Here is a 16,634-nt window from a genome sequence, read left to right as displayed (position 1 = left end):
TTAAATAAGGCAAGTGCTTGCAATACAAGGTAATTTTATTGCAAACTACAAAATTCAAGGAATAGTATGATTGAATAGTGTGAGTGCGTGCACTTTTGTATATGTTAACATACACAGGTTAATAAGTACATATAAGAATTAAATAAATATAGTGATTACGTATATATGAAGATTAACTACATACAGTATAGTTAGATCATCACCAAGAGGCTTTTAACCCCTTACCGGCATCGGACGTACTATACCGTCCGATGCCGGCTCCCCTGCTTTGATGCAGGGCTCCGCGGTGAGCCCGCACCAAAGCCGGGACATGTCAGCTGTTTTGAACAGCTGACATGTGCCCGTAATAGGCGCGGGCAGAATCGCGATCTGCCCGCACCTATTAACTAGTTAAATGCCGCTGTCAAACGCAGACAGCGGCATTTAACTACCGCTTCCGGCCGGGCGGCCGGAAATGACGTCATCGCCGACCCCTGTCACATGTCCGGGGGTCGGCGATGCGTCTCCATTGTAGCCATAGAGGTCCTTGAGACCTCTATGGTTACTGATTGCCCGTCGCTGTGAGCGCCACCCTGTGGTCGGCGCTCACAGCACACGTGCAATTCTGCTACATAGCAGCGATCAGCAGATCGCTGCTATGTAGCAGAGCCGATCGTGCTGTCCCTGCTTCTAGCCTCCCATGGAGGCTATTGAAGCATGGCAAAAGTTAAAAAAAAAAAGTTTAAAAAAATGTGAAAAAAATAAAAAAAACATAAAAGTTTAAATCACCCCCCTTTCGCCCCAATCAAAATAAATCAATAAAAAAAATATCAAATCTACGCATATTTGGTATCGCCGCGCTCAGAATTGCCCGATCTATCAAATAAAAAAAAGTATTAACCTGATCGCTAAACAGCGTAGCGGGAAAAAAACTCGAAACGCCAGAATTACGTTTTTTTGGTCGCCGCGACATTGCATTAAAATGCAATAACGGGCGATCAAAAGAACGTATCTGCACCGAAATGCTATCATTAAAAACGTCATCTCGGCACGCAAAAAATAAGCCCTCAACCGACCCCAGATCACGAAAAATGGAGACGCTACGAGTATCGGAAAATGGCGCAATTTTTTTTTTTTTTTTTTTAGCAAAGTTTGGAATTTTTTTTCACCACTTAGATAAAAAATAACCTAGTCATGTTTGGTGTCTATGAACTCGTAATGACCTGGAGAATCATAATGGCAGGTCATTTTTAGCATTTAGTGAACCTAGCAAAAAAGCCAAACAAAAAACCAATGTGGGATTGCACTTTTTTTGCAATTTCACCGCACTTGGAATTTTTTTCCCGTTTTCTAGTACACGACATGCTAAAACCAATGATGTCGTTCAAAAGTACAACTCGTCCCGCAAAAAATAAGCCCTCACATGGCCAAATTGACGGAAAAATAAAAAAGTTATGGCTCTGGGAAGGAGGGGAGCGAAAAACGAACACGGAAAAACGAAAAATCCCCTGGTCATGAAGGGGTTAAACATCAGCCGTCTGGAATATCAGAGAAGCAACACCAAGACAGAGAACCCCTTGGAGATTACCTACACTGCATGGGTGTCCCCAATTATGCAGGTATCAGCACACTGTACTTGTACAGGTACCCCAGTTTTGGCATCTGTCTTAGTTATGTTTGTCTGGTCTTATATAGTGAATAACACTATGTAGTAACTCTAGTTTGACCCACACCTTCAAGTGGCCACTTTTCAAGGTTGGATGAAACTGAGATATCATGGAGTCATCAGACAAGGGGCCATAAACCCCTAGAAAATAAAAGCCACAAGGATTTAGATCAAACCACCACTGGCATAGTTTCAGTTAACCTTAATGTTTTACAATGATAAACAGCAAACATATAGAGTCTTAGAACTGTTTATGAAGAGAATAATCAAACATTTATCAAGATTCTGTCTCTATGAGCATTGTCTGTCACATCTCTAAATATTTTACAAAGAATGCAGCTATGTTATTATGTTATTGTCTGAATGCATTCGGTATACAGTATTTCAATCTTCTTTACAAATCGCCATTTGTATATTCTCCATTTGTACATTTGAGGCAGACAAAGTTAAGGCTCGCAATGAGAGAAACAAATATAGTGGACAAAGCTATATGTTTAAATATAAAATATATATTTGCGCTAAAACATCAGTATAAAAATATAAATAAAGATATAACACCATGTGGACCAAGTGTTAATTGGGTGCATTCGCATATGGCATACCTTAGTCCTTCAGGAAGAAGGAATCAGCGATTACGAAACGCGTTGGAATTTGGTCTGGTGTGCGTTCCGTAGCCGGTCACGTGACTCATCACGTGGTAGTGACGTCATGCAAGGTCCTGCAGCCGCTCTGCACCTTTTGTGCCTGTGCACGGCACATTCTGTCCAGTCTTCTGCGGGGAGGTACGCCTGTCACCGGCCGGGACGGCGACCCCCGAAATATTGGCACCTGCCATTCAGTTTTTCCATCAGCCCTTTTTTTGGCACTTGCCAGCATTTATATATTAGCATCTACGGACATTATCCACAGGACCTTTCACCATAAGGGGACACACGTCTACATTCAGCGCATAAGGACTAAGGTATGCCATATGCAAATGCACCCAATTAACACTTGGTCCACATGGTGTTATATCTTTATTTATATTTTATACTGATGTTTTAGCGCAAATATATATTTTATATTTATTTATTATAGTGTTTATCTTTTGATAAATAGGGTGGTCTTCATCATTATATTTGCTGCAAATTGACTCAATTTTAGGGCAGCGCCTTCTGGACACTCATTTATTTTAAAGCTATATGTTTAATTAACTACTGAGGCAAAGTAACAGCATTGCTTTATCAAATTTATATGAAGTGTATTGTGTCCAATGTTAGCAACCAGGTAACACAAAAAGGAGCTTTTCAAGTGAGCTCTTTAAGGTACACAAATGTTATGAAGTGTTTTCCAACAAGGATGTGGTTTCCCCAATGGGGGGTACCTTTTGTAAAAATAGACTAGTACCATCACTGCCCCTCTTGACCAAACTTCACCAGCCTATTACAGTACAAAGCACGTTCACCCTGGTGATCTAGTGGCAGTTAAACAAGAGACATTGCAGGAGACAGAGTGAAGAAGTAGTAAAAGCACACTGGGCGGTCTGCAGCATTGGGTAAGTGGGTCTGGAGATGTTCTTTATTTAAATGATGCTTATAACATATTACACTTTACCAGTATTTGGGTGGCTACTATTTGGTTACTGCTGGTTATAACCTAGTTTCCTCTCCTTCATGCCCAGGTTTTTTGTGGCGTATCATGGCACTCAGGTGGTTTAATTTGCTGCTTACTATGCACTTTGCACCTTTGTAGATAATTGAGGATATTTTCCTCTCTCTTACCTGGACATTTACTGTATATGCGCTCCTTGGACTGCCCATCGCTTTCCATGGTTTGATATTGTTGCCCGCTTGCTCACTTTTTTATATTTTTGATATGATTATATTTGTAGATTGATAATTGTTCATGGTTGTAAGTTAAAGTATTGTGTCTAAATAAAAATCAGTTTGTAACTTTACAAAGCTGTAAGATGTGGATTCTTTGAGCAACCTTGATTTGGAATTATATATTTTTGGTTTGGATCAAAAACTCTCTTTTTTCTATGCATTAAAGAGTTAAGAAGTAGGCCCAATGGAATGCCATGCCCAATTCCCCAATGTGAGGTCCTTTTTGGACTGATTAAAATAGTGCCATCACAGCCCCCTAGACCTAAATGCCCCGTAGAGACCACATTCACCGTGGTCATCTAGTGGCAGTTAAAGGACACATTGCAGGAGACAGACTTAAGAAGTAGGCCCAATGTAATGTAATGCACAATTCCCCAATGTGGGGTCCTGTGCCTTCACAGCCCCGTGCCCAAAAATCACCGGCCTATAACAGTACTGAGCACGTGCACTCTGGCCATGTCATCGGATATAAGGAAGAGACATTGCAGGAGACAGAGACTTTTAATGCAGTGCCTGATCTGTCAAACAATTCCCCAATGGGATAGTCGGCCCAATATAATGCCATGCCCAATTCCCCAATGTAAAATCCTTTTTTTTTAAATAAAAGAGTGCCATCACATGCCCCTTATCCAACATGAACCGCACACAGCACATTCACCCTGGTGATCTAGTGGCAGGTTCAGGACAGATTGCAGGAGACAGAGTTAAGAATTAGGGCCAATGTAGTTGTGTGGGTCTCTGAGACTTTTAATGCAGTGCATGATCTGCCAAACAATTCCCCAATGGGGGTACCTTTTATAAAAATTTCATCGCATGCCCCTAGCCAAAACTTCAACGGCCTATAACAGTACTGAGCACATTCATCCTGGTGATCTAGTGGCAGGTACATTTTAGATTGTAGGAGACCGAGTTAAGAAGTCGGCCCAATGGAATGTCATGCCCAATTCCCCAATGTGTTGTCCTTTTTAAAAAAAAATTAAAGAGTGCCATCACAGCACCCTTGGCCAAAATGCCCTTTACAGACCACGTTCACCCTGGTGATAAAATGGTTCTGGATGAGGAGGATGAGGATAAGGAGGAGAATAAAAACAAATAGACCAAATCTGGAAGTGTATACCCATGTGTGGTTGTGAAGAGGTGCATGAAAATACACCTCTCCAAAAGAGAGAATGTATTTGATGTTATGTTTCGCTGTTTTCACTTGGTGGTGTACAGAAGTCTTTCCCAATCCAGGCCTTGTTCATTTTGACAAGAGTCAGCCTGTCAGCATTTTCAGTTGACAGGTGGATGCACTTATCTGTTATAATTCCACCAGCGGCACTAAAAACCCTCTCTGACAGAACGCTAGCAGCAGGGCAGGCAAGGACCTCCAAGGCGTAGAGAACCAGTTCATGCCATAAGTCCAGCTTGAATACCCAATAATTAAAAGGCACAGAGGAATCACGGAGGACATTTATACAATCTGCAAGGACCTCCCTCACCATCTTCCCAAACATTGCACTTCTATTGACAGCACCCCTTGCCTCTGTCCGCCACGATGGGAGGGTCTGAGAAAACTGTCCCAGAACTTGGCCATTGTTCCCTTTCCTGAGCTGGATTGTACTTCTGTCTCTCTCGCTTGGAGTCCTTGGTTGTACAACAAACTCTGACATCTGCTGCCAGTGTTCTCACATGGGAATTTTCTAAGTAATTCCGCTACAAGGGCCCTGTGGTACTGCAACATTTTAGTACACCTCTCTGCCTCAGGAAGAAGAGATTGAAAGTTCTCCTTCTAGCTTGGGTCTAGAAGGGTCACCAACCAGTAATTAGTGTCACCCAAAATTTTGTTAATCCAAGGGTCACGTGAAATGCAGCACAACTGTTATGACTTGGTGGTCAGGACAATAATGGACCTGGTGGTTAAGAGCACACGGAATGACCTGATAGTTACTGATAATAAGGACGAGCTCTGGGACGTGGGGACTCTGCTGACCGCAATCCCTAAACCTATCAAACACACTAGGAATAGCCGTGGATTGCGCCTAACGCTCCCTATGCAACTCGGCAGAGCCTAAGAAACTAGCTAGCCCTGAAGATAAAAAAATAAAGCCTACCTTGCCTCAGAGAAATTCCCCAAAGGAAAAGGCAGCCCCCCACATATAATGACTGTGAGTAAAGATGAAAATACAAACACAGAGATGAAATAGATTTAGCAAAGTGAGGCCCGCCTTACTGAACAGACCGAGGATAGGAAAGGTTACTTTGCGGTCAGCACAAAAACCTACAAAAAGACCACGCAGAGGGTGCGGAGGCGCTCCCTCTGCATCCCAGAGCTTCCAGCAAGCAAGACAACAAATTAAATAGCAAGCTGGACAGAAAAATAGCAAACCAAAGAAATACAAGCTGGAACTTAGCTTCTGATGGGAAGACAAGTCACAAGAACGATCCAGGAGAGAACTAGACCAATACTGGAACATTGACAGGTGGCATGGAGCAAAGATCTAAGAGGAGTTAAATAGAGCAGCAGCTAACGAATTAACCTCGTCACCTGTGAAACTCAGAAACACCCACCAGAGGAAGTCCATGGATAGAACCAGCCAAAGTACCATTCATGACCACAGGAGGGAGCCCGACAACAGAATTCACAACAGTACCCCCCCCTTGAGGAGGGGTCACCAAACCCTCACCAGAGCCCCCAGGCCGACCAGGATGAGCCAAATGAAAGGCACGAACCAGATCGGCAGCATGAACATCAGAGGCAAAAACCCAGGAATTATCTTCCTGACCATAACCCTTCCACTTGACCAGGTACTGGAGTTTCCGTCTCGAAACACGAGAATCCAAAATCTTCTCCACCACATACTCCAACTCCCCCTCAACTAACACCGGGGCAGGAGGATCAACGGATGGAACCACAGGCGCCACGTATCTCCGCAATAACGACCTATGGAACACATTATGGATGGCAAAAGAAGCAGGAAGGGCAAAACGAAATGACACAGGATTGATAACCTCAGAAATCTTATACGGACCAATGAAACGAGGCTTAAACTTAGGAGAGGAAACCTTCATAGAAACATAACGAGACAACAACCAAACCAAATCCCCAACACGAAGTCGGGGACCCACACAGCGCCGGCGGTTAGCGAAACGTTGAGCCTTCTCCTGGGACAATGTCAAATTGTCCACCACATGAGTATAAATCTGCTGCAACCTATCCACCACAGTATCTACACCAGGACAGTCTGAAGACTCAACCTGCCCTGAAGTGAAACGAGGATGGAAACCAGAATTGCAGAAAAACAGCAAAACCAAAGTAGCCGAGCTGGCCCGATTATTAAGGACGAACTCAGCCAACGGCAAAAAGGACACCCAATCATCCTGATCAGCAGAAACAAAGCATCTCAGATATGTTTCCAAAGTTTGATTAGTTCGTTCAGTTTGGCCATTTGTCTGAGGATGGAAAGCCGAGGAAAAAGACAAATCAATGCCCATCCTAGCACAAAAGGATCGCCAAAACCTTGAAACAAACTGGGAACCTCTGTCAGAAACGATGTTCTCCAGGATACCATGTAAACGAACCACATGCTGGAAAAATAATGGTACCAAATCAGAGGAGGAAGGCAATTTAGACAAAGGTACCAAATGGACCATCTTAGAAAAGCGATCACAAACCACCCAAATGACCGACATCTTTTGAGAGACGGGGAGATCCGAAATAAAATCCATAGAAATATGCGTCCAGGGCCTCTTCGGGACCGGCAAGGGCAAAAGCAACCCACTGGCACGAGAACAGCAGGGCTTAGCCCGAGCACAAGTCCCACAGGACTGCACAAAAGAACGCACACCCCTCGACAAAGACGGCCACCAGAAGGATCTAGCCACCAAATCTCTGGTACCAAAGATTCCAGGATGCTCAGCCAACACTGAACAATGAATCTCAGAGATAACTCTACTAGCCCATCTATCAGGGACAAACAGTTTCTCTGCTGGGCAACGGTCAGGTCTATCAGCCTGAAATTTTTGCAGCACCCGCCGCAAATCAGGGGAGATGGCAGACAAAATTACCCCCTCTTTGAGAATACCCGCCGGCTCAGGAACACCTGGAGAGTCAGGCACAAAACTCCTTGACAGGGCATCAGCCTTCACATTCTTAGAGCCCGGAAAGTGCAAAACCACAAAATCAAAACCGGAGAAAAATAACGACCATCAAGCCTGTCTCGGATTCAACCGTTTGGCAGACTCAAGATAAGTCAAATACTTGTGATCTGTCAAGACCACTACGCGATGCTTGGCTCCTTCCAGCCAATGACGCCACTCCTCGATTGCCCACTTCATGGCCAACAATTCACGATTACCAACATCATAGTTATGCTCAGCAGGCGAAAACTTTCTAGAAAAGAAAGCACATGGCTTCATCACCGAGCCATCAGAACTTCTTTGCGACAAAACAGCCCCTGCTCCAATCTCAGAAGCATCAACCTCAACCTGAAACGGTAGCGAAATATCTGGCTGGCACAACACAGGGGCAGAAGAAAAACAACGCTTCAACTCCTGAAAAGCCTCTACAGCCGCAGAAGACCAATCGACCACATCAGCACCCTTCTTGGTCAAATCAGTCAACGGTTTAGCAACAGTAGAAAAATTAGCGATGAAGCGCCGATAAAAATTAGCAAAGCCCAGGAACTTCTGCAGGCTCTTCACAGATGTCGGCTGAGTCCAATCGTAAATGGCCTGGACTTTAACAGGGTCCATCTCGATAGTAGAAGGGGAAAAAATGAACCCCAAAAATGAAACCTTCTGAACTCCGAAGAGGCACTTAGACCCCTTCACAAACAAGGAATTCGCACGAAGGACCTGGAACACCATTCTGACCTGCTTCAGATGAGACTCCCAATCATCCGAAAAGACCAAAATATCATCCAAATACACAATCAGGAATTTATCCAGGTACTCTCGGAAGATGTCATGCATAAAGGACTGAAATACTGATGGAGCATTGGAAAGCCCGAATGGCATAACCAGGTACTCAAAATGGCCCTCGGGCGTATTAAATGCTGTTTTCCATTCATCGCCTTGTTTAATACGCACAAGATTATACGCCCCTCGAAGATCTATCTTGGTGAACCAACTAGCCCCTTTAATACGAGCAAACAAATCAGACAGCAACGGCAAAGGATACTGAAATTTGAATGAAATTTTATTAAGAAGGCGGTAATCAATACAAGGTCTCAAAGAACCATCCTTCTTGGCCACAAAAAAAAACCCTGCTCCTAACGGTGATGACGACGGGCGAATATGGCTTTTCTCCAAGGATTCCTTTATATAACTCCGCATAGCGGTGTGTTCTGGCACAGATAAATTGAACAATCGGCCCTTAGGAAACAAACTACCAGGAATCAAATTAATTGCACAATCGCAATCCCTATGAGGAGGTAGGGCACTGGCTTTGGGCTCATCAAATACATCCCGATAATCCGACAAAAACTCTGGAACTTCAGAAGGAGTGGAAGACGAAATAGACAAAAATGGAACATCACCATGTACCCCCTGGCAACCCCAGCTGGACACAGACATAGATTTCCAGTCCAATACTGGATTATGAACCTGTAGCCATGGCAACCCCAAAACGACCACATCATGCAGATTATGCAACACCAGAAAGCGGATATCCTCCTGATGTGCAGGAGCCATGCACATGGTCAATTGGGTCCAATACTGAGGCTTATTCTTGGCCAAAGGCGTAGCATCAATTCCTCTCAATGGAATAGGATACTGCAAGGGCTCCAAGAAAAAACCACAGCGCCTAGCATACTCCAAGTCCATCAAATTCAGGGCAGCGCCTGAATCCACAAATGCCATAACAGAATAGGATGACCAAGAGCAAATCAGAGTAACAGACAATAGAAATTTAGACTGTACCGTACCAATGGTGGCAGACCTAGCGAACCGCTAAGTGCGCTTAGGACAATCGGAGATAGCATGAGTGGAATCACCACAGTAAAAACATAGCCCATTCCAACGTCTGTGTTCTTGCCTTTCAGCTCTGGTCAAAGTCCTATCACATTGCATAGGCTCAGGCCCATGCTCAGATAGTACCGCCAAATGGTGCACAGCTTTACGCTCACGCAAGCGTCGATCGATTTGAATGGCCAAGGACATAGACTCATTCAGACCAGCAGACATAGGAAACCCCACCATGACATCCTTAAGGGCTTCAGAGAGACCCTTTCTGAAGATTGTTGCCAGGGCACATTCATTCCACTGAGTGAGCACAGACCACTTTCTAAACTTCTGACAATATATCTCCGCTTCATCCTGACCCTGACACAGAGCCAGCAAGATTTTCTCTGCCTGATCCACTGAATTAGGTTCGTCATAAAGCAATCCAAGCGCCAGGAAAAACGCATCAACATCACGCAATGCCGGATCTCCTGGCGCAAGGGAAAATGCCCAGTCTTGAGGGTCACCACGTAACAAAGAAATAATGATCTTTACTTGTTGAACAGGGTCACCTGAGGAGCAAGGTTTCAAGGCAAGAAACAATTTACAATTATTTTTGAAATTCAAGAACTTAGATCTATCACCAAAAAACAAATCAGGAATTGGAATCCTAGGTACAAAAAGAAAAAAAAAAGTTGGTGTTGGTGCTGTGTGGCGGCCATTGTTGCTGTGGCTGTGTGCTGATGGGGCGGCGCGGTCTGGAGTCTTGGGCACTCAGTCTTGCAGCATGGGTGCTGTGGGGCAACAGGCCGTCCGCCCTGCTGGTGCATGGCCGCTGTGGCGGTGGGCGCCGCACGGCTCCACTCCGTTAGGGCGATAGGACCCACTACGAGGTTTGCCGTGAAGGGGCAGTGGGCTTCATACAGTCTGATCAGAATGGTAAACTGAAAACCTCATATTCAGTTATATTAATTTTTGCCTAGCGGCTTTAGATCAACGTATGATTTTGGGATGTGCGGTTCATGCTCTTTTTTTTTCTTTTTTTTTTTTTCTTTATTGGAATCCTAGGCTCTGACATCGGATTCTGAACCACAAAATCTTGAATGTTTTGTATCCTTGTAGTGAGATTATCCATCCAAGAGGACAGACCTTGAATGTCCATGTTTACACCAGTGTCCTGAACCACCCAGAGGTAGAGGGGAAAATAGAGACAAAACACACTGCAAAGAAAAAAAATGGTCTCAGAACTTCTCTTATCCCTCTATTGAGATGCATTAGTACTTTGGGCCACCTGTACTGTTATGACCTGGTGGTCAGGACAATAATGGACCTGGTGGTTAAGAGCACACGGAATGACCTGATAGTTACTGATAATAAGGACGAGCTCTGGGACATGGGAACTCTGCTGACCGCAATCCCTAAACCTATCAAACACACTAGAAATAGCCGTGGATTGCGCCTAACTCTCCCTATGCAACTCGGCACAGCCTAAGAAACTAGCTAGCCCTGAAGATAGAAAAATAAAGCCTACCTTGCCTCAGAGAAATTCCCCAAAGGAAAAGGCAGCCCCCCACATATAATGACTGTGAGTAAAGATGAAAATACAAGCACAGAGATGAAATAGATTTAGCAAAGTGAGGCCCGACTTACTGAACAGACCGAGGATAGGAAAGGTTACTTTGCGGTCAGCACAAAAACCTACAAAAAGACCACGCAGAGGGCGCAAAAAGACCCTCCGCACCGACTGACGGTGCGGAGGCGCTCCCTCTGCGTCCCAGAGCTTCCAGCAAGCAAGACAACAAATTAAATAGCAAGTTGGACAGAAAAATAGCAAACCAAAGAAATACAAGCTGGAACTTAGCTTCTGATGGGAAGACAGGTGACAAGAACGATCCAGGAGATAACTAGACCAATACTGGAACATTGACAGGTGGCATGGAGCAAAGATCTAAGAGGAGTTAAATAGAGCAGCAGCTAACGAATTAACCTCGTCACCTGTGAAACTCAGAAACACCCACCAGAGGAAGTCCATGGACAGAACCAGCCGAAGTACCATTCATGACCACAGGAGGGAGCCCGACAACAGAATTCACAACACACAACATAAAGTCAGCCATGCGTGCCAGACTACTAACAGGCAAGACTTCCGTGTCCTCACCAACAGGACGACTTACCATGCTGTCCTCCTCCTCCCTGTCCTCAGGCCATGACCGCTGAACAGAAGCTAATACTGATGTGTTTGTAGTACCGTCTATAGCGCATGAAAGTAGCTCCTGTTCTTCCTCCTCCTCCTTCTCCACATTGCCTACCAATCCACATTAAAAGACATGAGGCTGGGCTGAGTGTAATCCCCCTGTATGTTTCCTTACTTCATGTCCTCGTGCTTCGCCTGCAATGCATTTTCTTTGATTGTGAGCAGAGAGTTTTTCAGAATGCTCAGAAGCAGGAAGGTGATGCCAATTATGGTGTCATTGCTGCTCACCATCTTGGTGCAGTCCTCAAAGTTTTGGAGGATGTTACATATGTCTGACATCCATGTCCACTCCTGAGGTCTTATGTGTGGAGTCTGACCTGAAATTCGATGACCTTGCTGATATTGGTAGTCAAAAACGGCCTTCTTCTGCTCACAAATCCTTTCCAACATATGCAGTGTAGAGTTCCAGCGTGTGGGGACCTCACACAACAGTCAGTGAGCTGGAAGCTGAAACAGCTGCTGTAGCATGGCAAGGGCGGCTGAAGCTGTAGCTGACTTTCTAAAATGGACAGACAGATGGCGTAATTTCACTAGCAGATCCGGCAGCTCCGTGTAGCTTTTCAGAAAATGTTGAACCATGAGGTTAAGCACATGGGCCAAGCAAGTTACGTGTGTGAGCTCACCTTTCCTCAGAGCCGCCACTAGGTTACGGCCATTGTCATACACGACTATGCCTGGCTGTAGGTTCAGCGGTGTCATACAAACATCTGACTGCTCTTTCAGCACTGTCCACAACTCTTCTGCATTGTGTGGTTTGTCACCTATGCTGATTAGCTTCAGCACAGCCTGTTACCGCATGGCTGAGGCAGTGCTGCAGTGCTTCCAGCTTCTGACGGATGTGTTGATTTCAGACATGGAGGATGAAGAGGAGGAGGAGGAGGTGCAGGAGCTGTAGACTGTGGGGGCAACCCTGATTGACATAGGGCCAGCAATCCTCGGTGTGGGGAGGATGTGTTCCATCTCAAGGTCTAACTGGGTCCCAGCTTCCACTATGTTAACCCAGTGTGCCATCATTGAGATGTACCGTCCCTGCCAACAAGCAGTTGTCCATGTGTCCGTGGTTAGGTGGACTTTCCCGGTAACAGCATTGTTGAAGGCACAGCTAATGTTGTGGGACACATGCTGGTGTAATGCGGTATGGCACACCAGGAGATATAGTGGCGACTGGTGACCTAGTACCTTGGGACGGCCGCCGCCATCAGGTTGTGGAAAGCTTCCGTCTCAACAAGCCTAAAAGGCAGCATTTCTAGCACAAGCAGAAGAGAAATATTAGAATTGAGGACTGTGGCCTGTGGGGCATTGGCGGGGTATTTCCGCTTGCATTCCAAAGACTGGGTTATAGACAACTGAATGCTGTGCTGGGACAACTGAATGCTGTGCCTGATCATGCTGGTGGTGGTCAGGCTGGTTGTTTTGCTACCCTTGCTGATGCGGGCATGGCAGTTGCTGCAAATGGCCTGTTTGGGTTTATTGGCAGAGTCTTTAAAACTTAGCCAGACTCTGGAAGATCTCACAGATGGAATGGCAACTTCACTCATGTTGGTGTTACGGGGAACAGATGCTCGCCTTCTGTCTGTGGCCACCACACTGCTTCTTCCTGCCTGTTGGGGGGATATGCCTTCTTCCCCATTTGTGCTGCTGTCATCGCTATGCATGTCCTCCTGCCAGGTTGGGTAAGTCACTATGTCATCCACCACCTCGTCTTCCACATCCGCACCCTGCTCCTTCTCCTGATTTTCTGACAATTGTGATTCATCATCGTCCACCTCTTGAGACACTTTCCCACCATCACTTTCGTGTGACCGGGGCTGGTCAAAGCTTTGGGCAGCTCTACATGCGATCTCATCTTTCCCCACTTCAAGTTGACCAGCAGAGATTTCTGAATCTTGAAATGGAAAACTGAACAGCTGTTCAGAGTTTCCAAGTGTGGGATTAGTTGTCTCAGGGCACTCGGCATGGTGGGAGAAAAGAGGATCAGGGTGAGGAATATCCTGGCCACACTCACGGCTACTCAGACTTGACCGTGTGGAAGACAAGGTGGTGGTGGTGGCTAAGTGACTGGAAACATTATCCGCTATCCAACCAACAACCGTTTCACACTGCTCTGGCTTTAATAATGGTGTGCTGCGATCCCCTAGAAACTGGGACAGGAAGGTCGAGCGAGACGATGTGGGTCTTTGTTGTTGCCCACTTTCACCTTGCCACGGCCTCGTCCTCTGGATGCACCATCAGCATCACGTCCACTTCCCCATCCCTGGCCCCTTGCCTTGCACATTTTAAATGGACTACTGCATTATTTCAAATGCTCAACTCACATGTCTTTATTAGTAGTAAAATAATATGTGATCAGTATACCTGCAAATCTATGATTTTTTAGACCCAAACACCAGGCATAACTCAGCCTGACCTAACAGACTGTATTCAATTTTTTTTTAAGTTAATTTATGCGAATTAGCGCTGTATAGGATTTGAGTATCTCACAGCCAAAAAATAAGTACACCGGCCTTTAATGTCAAAACTTAGAGCAGACATATATGACGGCTGTAACAGAAATACCACACTGGCAAATCTGTGGCCTTTAAATTTTTTTTTAGGCTGAATAGCGCTGTATAGAATTTGAGTATCACACAGCAAAAAAATAAGTACACCGGCCTCCAATGCCAAAACTTGGAGCAGAGATATATGACGGCTGTAACAGAAAAAACACACTGGCAAATCTGTGGCCTTTCAAATTTTTTTTAGGCTGAATAGCGCTGTATAGAATTTGAGTTTCACACAGCCAAAAAATAAGTACACCGGCCTCCAATGCCAAAACTTGGAGCAGAGATATATGATGGCTGTAACAGAAATACCACACTGGCAAATCTGTGGCCTTTCAAATTTTTTTTAGGCTGAATAGCGCTGTATAGAATTTGAGTATCACACAGCCCAAAAATAAGTACACCGGCCTCCAATGCCAAAACTTGGAGCAGAGATATATGACGGCTGTAACAGAATTACCACACTGGCAAATCTGTGGCCAGCAGCTCTCCCTACTCTCGCTGAAACAGGAACAGAATGCGGCGAGCAGGGCGACGCCTGGTCTCTTATACTCGGGATGATGCTGTATATCCCTGCCAATCACTGCACGACCACAACAAAGATGGCTGCAGTATTTCATGGCCTGGCAGACAATCCCTGCACCGTGATTGGGTCTCTAAAGTCCACCAAAACTGCTGGGTGGAGACTGCAGTTACCGCCGAATAATCCCGGAAATGCTCGCTGCTCGCCGAGTAACAAGGGCGAGTAACAAGTAGTGGCGAGCACGTTCGCTCATCACTAGTCCTAATATCTCACTGTAAGGCAATATTAATTGTATTATTTATTTGTTCAATATAGTTTACCAAAATTAAAAATTGTCTAAGTGGAAAAAATTGTTGATGTGTACATGGTTAAGCATTTTTTATTTGTCAACCCTGTTAGCTTGTTAGTTAAAATTGTAGTTATAATGTGGCACCAAATGTGACTTGAGCACATGCCTGGCTGTTCCTGCAGATTACGTCTAATTGGTGCGGATCCTTCTAACAGGGAAACCTGTGGTTAGCTGATTTATACGACACCCATCAAACATAAATAGAATTTCCATAGCAACTACTGTAAGGATATAAACAACTAGAATACAAAGACAATGCTCAGTGGTGAGGCTATATTTGGTTATAATTGTCAAATGACGTCAATACAATAGAAGGGTCACTTCTATATGAGCCTTATCAATATCCACACTGCAACTGAGTACTTGCTTGTGCATAAGTCACAATGCTGAAACTAACAATTTTTTACCTTAGTTACTCATATATCGATGCCTTTCTCAGCAATAGCTATATTTTAAGAATCTAGGGCAAATTTACTTAAACTTTTCCAGCGACATCAATTGATCTCTTTGTTCCCACATATACGCATCTCTCTTTTTAATGTTTCTGTATTATACCTTTTTTGTGGTGTATCGTTCTTTTTTGTAATCCAGGCGGTAATAGAATGTCTAGGGACAACGATGGAGAGGGGGCGCCAATTAGGGGGTATCAGCCTACGCTGTCAGGTAGGGTGTTTTTACAGGGACTTTTTAGGGAATTAATAGTCCCCACAAACATATATTGTATATATAGATGTGTAAAGATTTTTGTGCCTTGGATTGAACCCTGGATGACACTGTATTGATTATTCCTCTAGACTGCTTTTTGAAGATTGGCTTTTGAGTAATATACTTTTAAAAGAATGAATAAAAGTTATATTTTAGAGGTCTGTTCTTTTTGGTTTTCATGAGATTGAGATCCTGCGGTCTATCTATTTTTTTTTTTTTTTTAATCTTCGTTGGTAGGAGATCAAATACTTATATCATGCAATAAGATGAAAATGAATTACGTAAAAATCATACAATGTGATTTTTTTGGATGTTTTTAAGTTTCTGTCTCTAACAGCTGAAGCGTATCTATGATAAAAATTACAGACCCTTATTTTCTTTCTAGGTGGGAAAACTTGCAAAATCGGCAGTTTATGAAATACTTATTTTCCCCACTGTATATATAAAAAAAGAAAAATCCTAATACTCACCATGCTGCTCAACTCTCTGGCTGTGGTCCTCAAAGTCATGCGTCCTGTCCTTATTGCATCTTCTTATCCCCACCACTCACGCTGAGGGTTCTCCATAAGTGTGTTGAAGGTCAACGTGTCATAATGTCACAACATGCTCCTTGACCTTGTATGGGCAAGTTCAGGTCTGTCTCCGGTGTCATCTGGGGCAGAAGTGCAGGGCATCTTATCTCTATGATGGGACTTAATTTCACCTTTGCTGCTCACTGCCCCTATACGGTCCTCAATATATTTTCTGCCATTTGCATTCACTGGAATCCTGATCATCTTCAGATTAGGCTGGGACTTACAGCAGCAACCAGTCTCAGGACATACTTGTGCA

This window comes from Ranitomeya imitator, chromosome 6 (assembly GCF_032444005.1).
Source record: "Ranitomeya imitator isolate aRanImi1 chromosome 6, aRanImi1.pri, whole genome shotgun sequence".
NCBI lineage: Eukaryota > Metazoa > Chordata > Amphibia > Anura > Dendrobatidae > Ranitomeya > Ranitomeya imitator.
Note: the sequence above shows the minus strand (reverse complement) of the source record.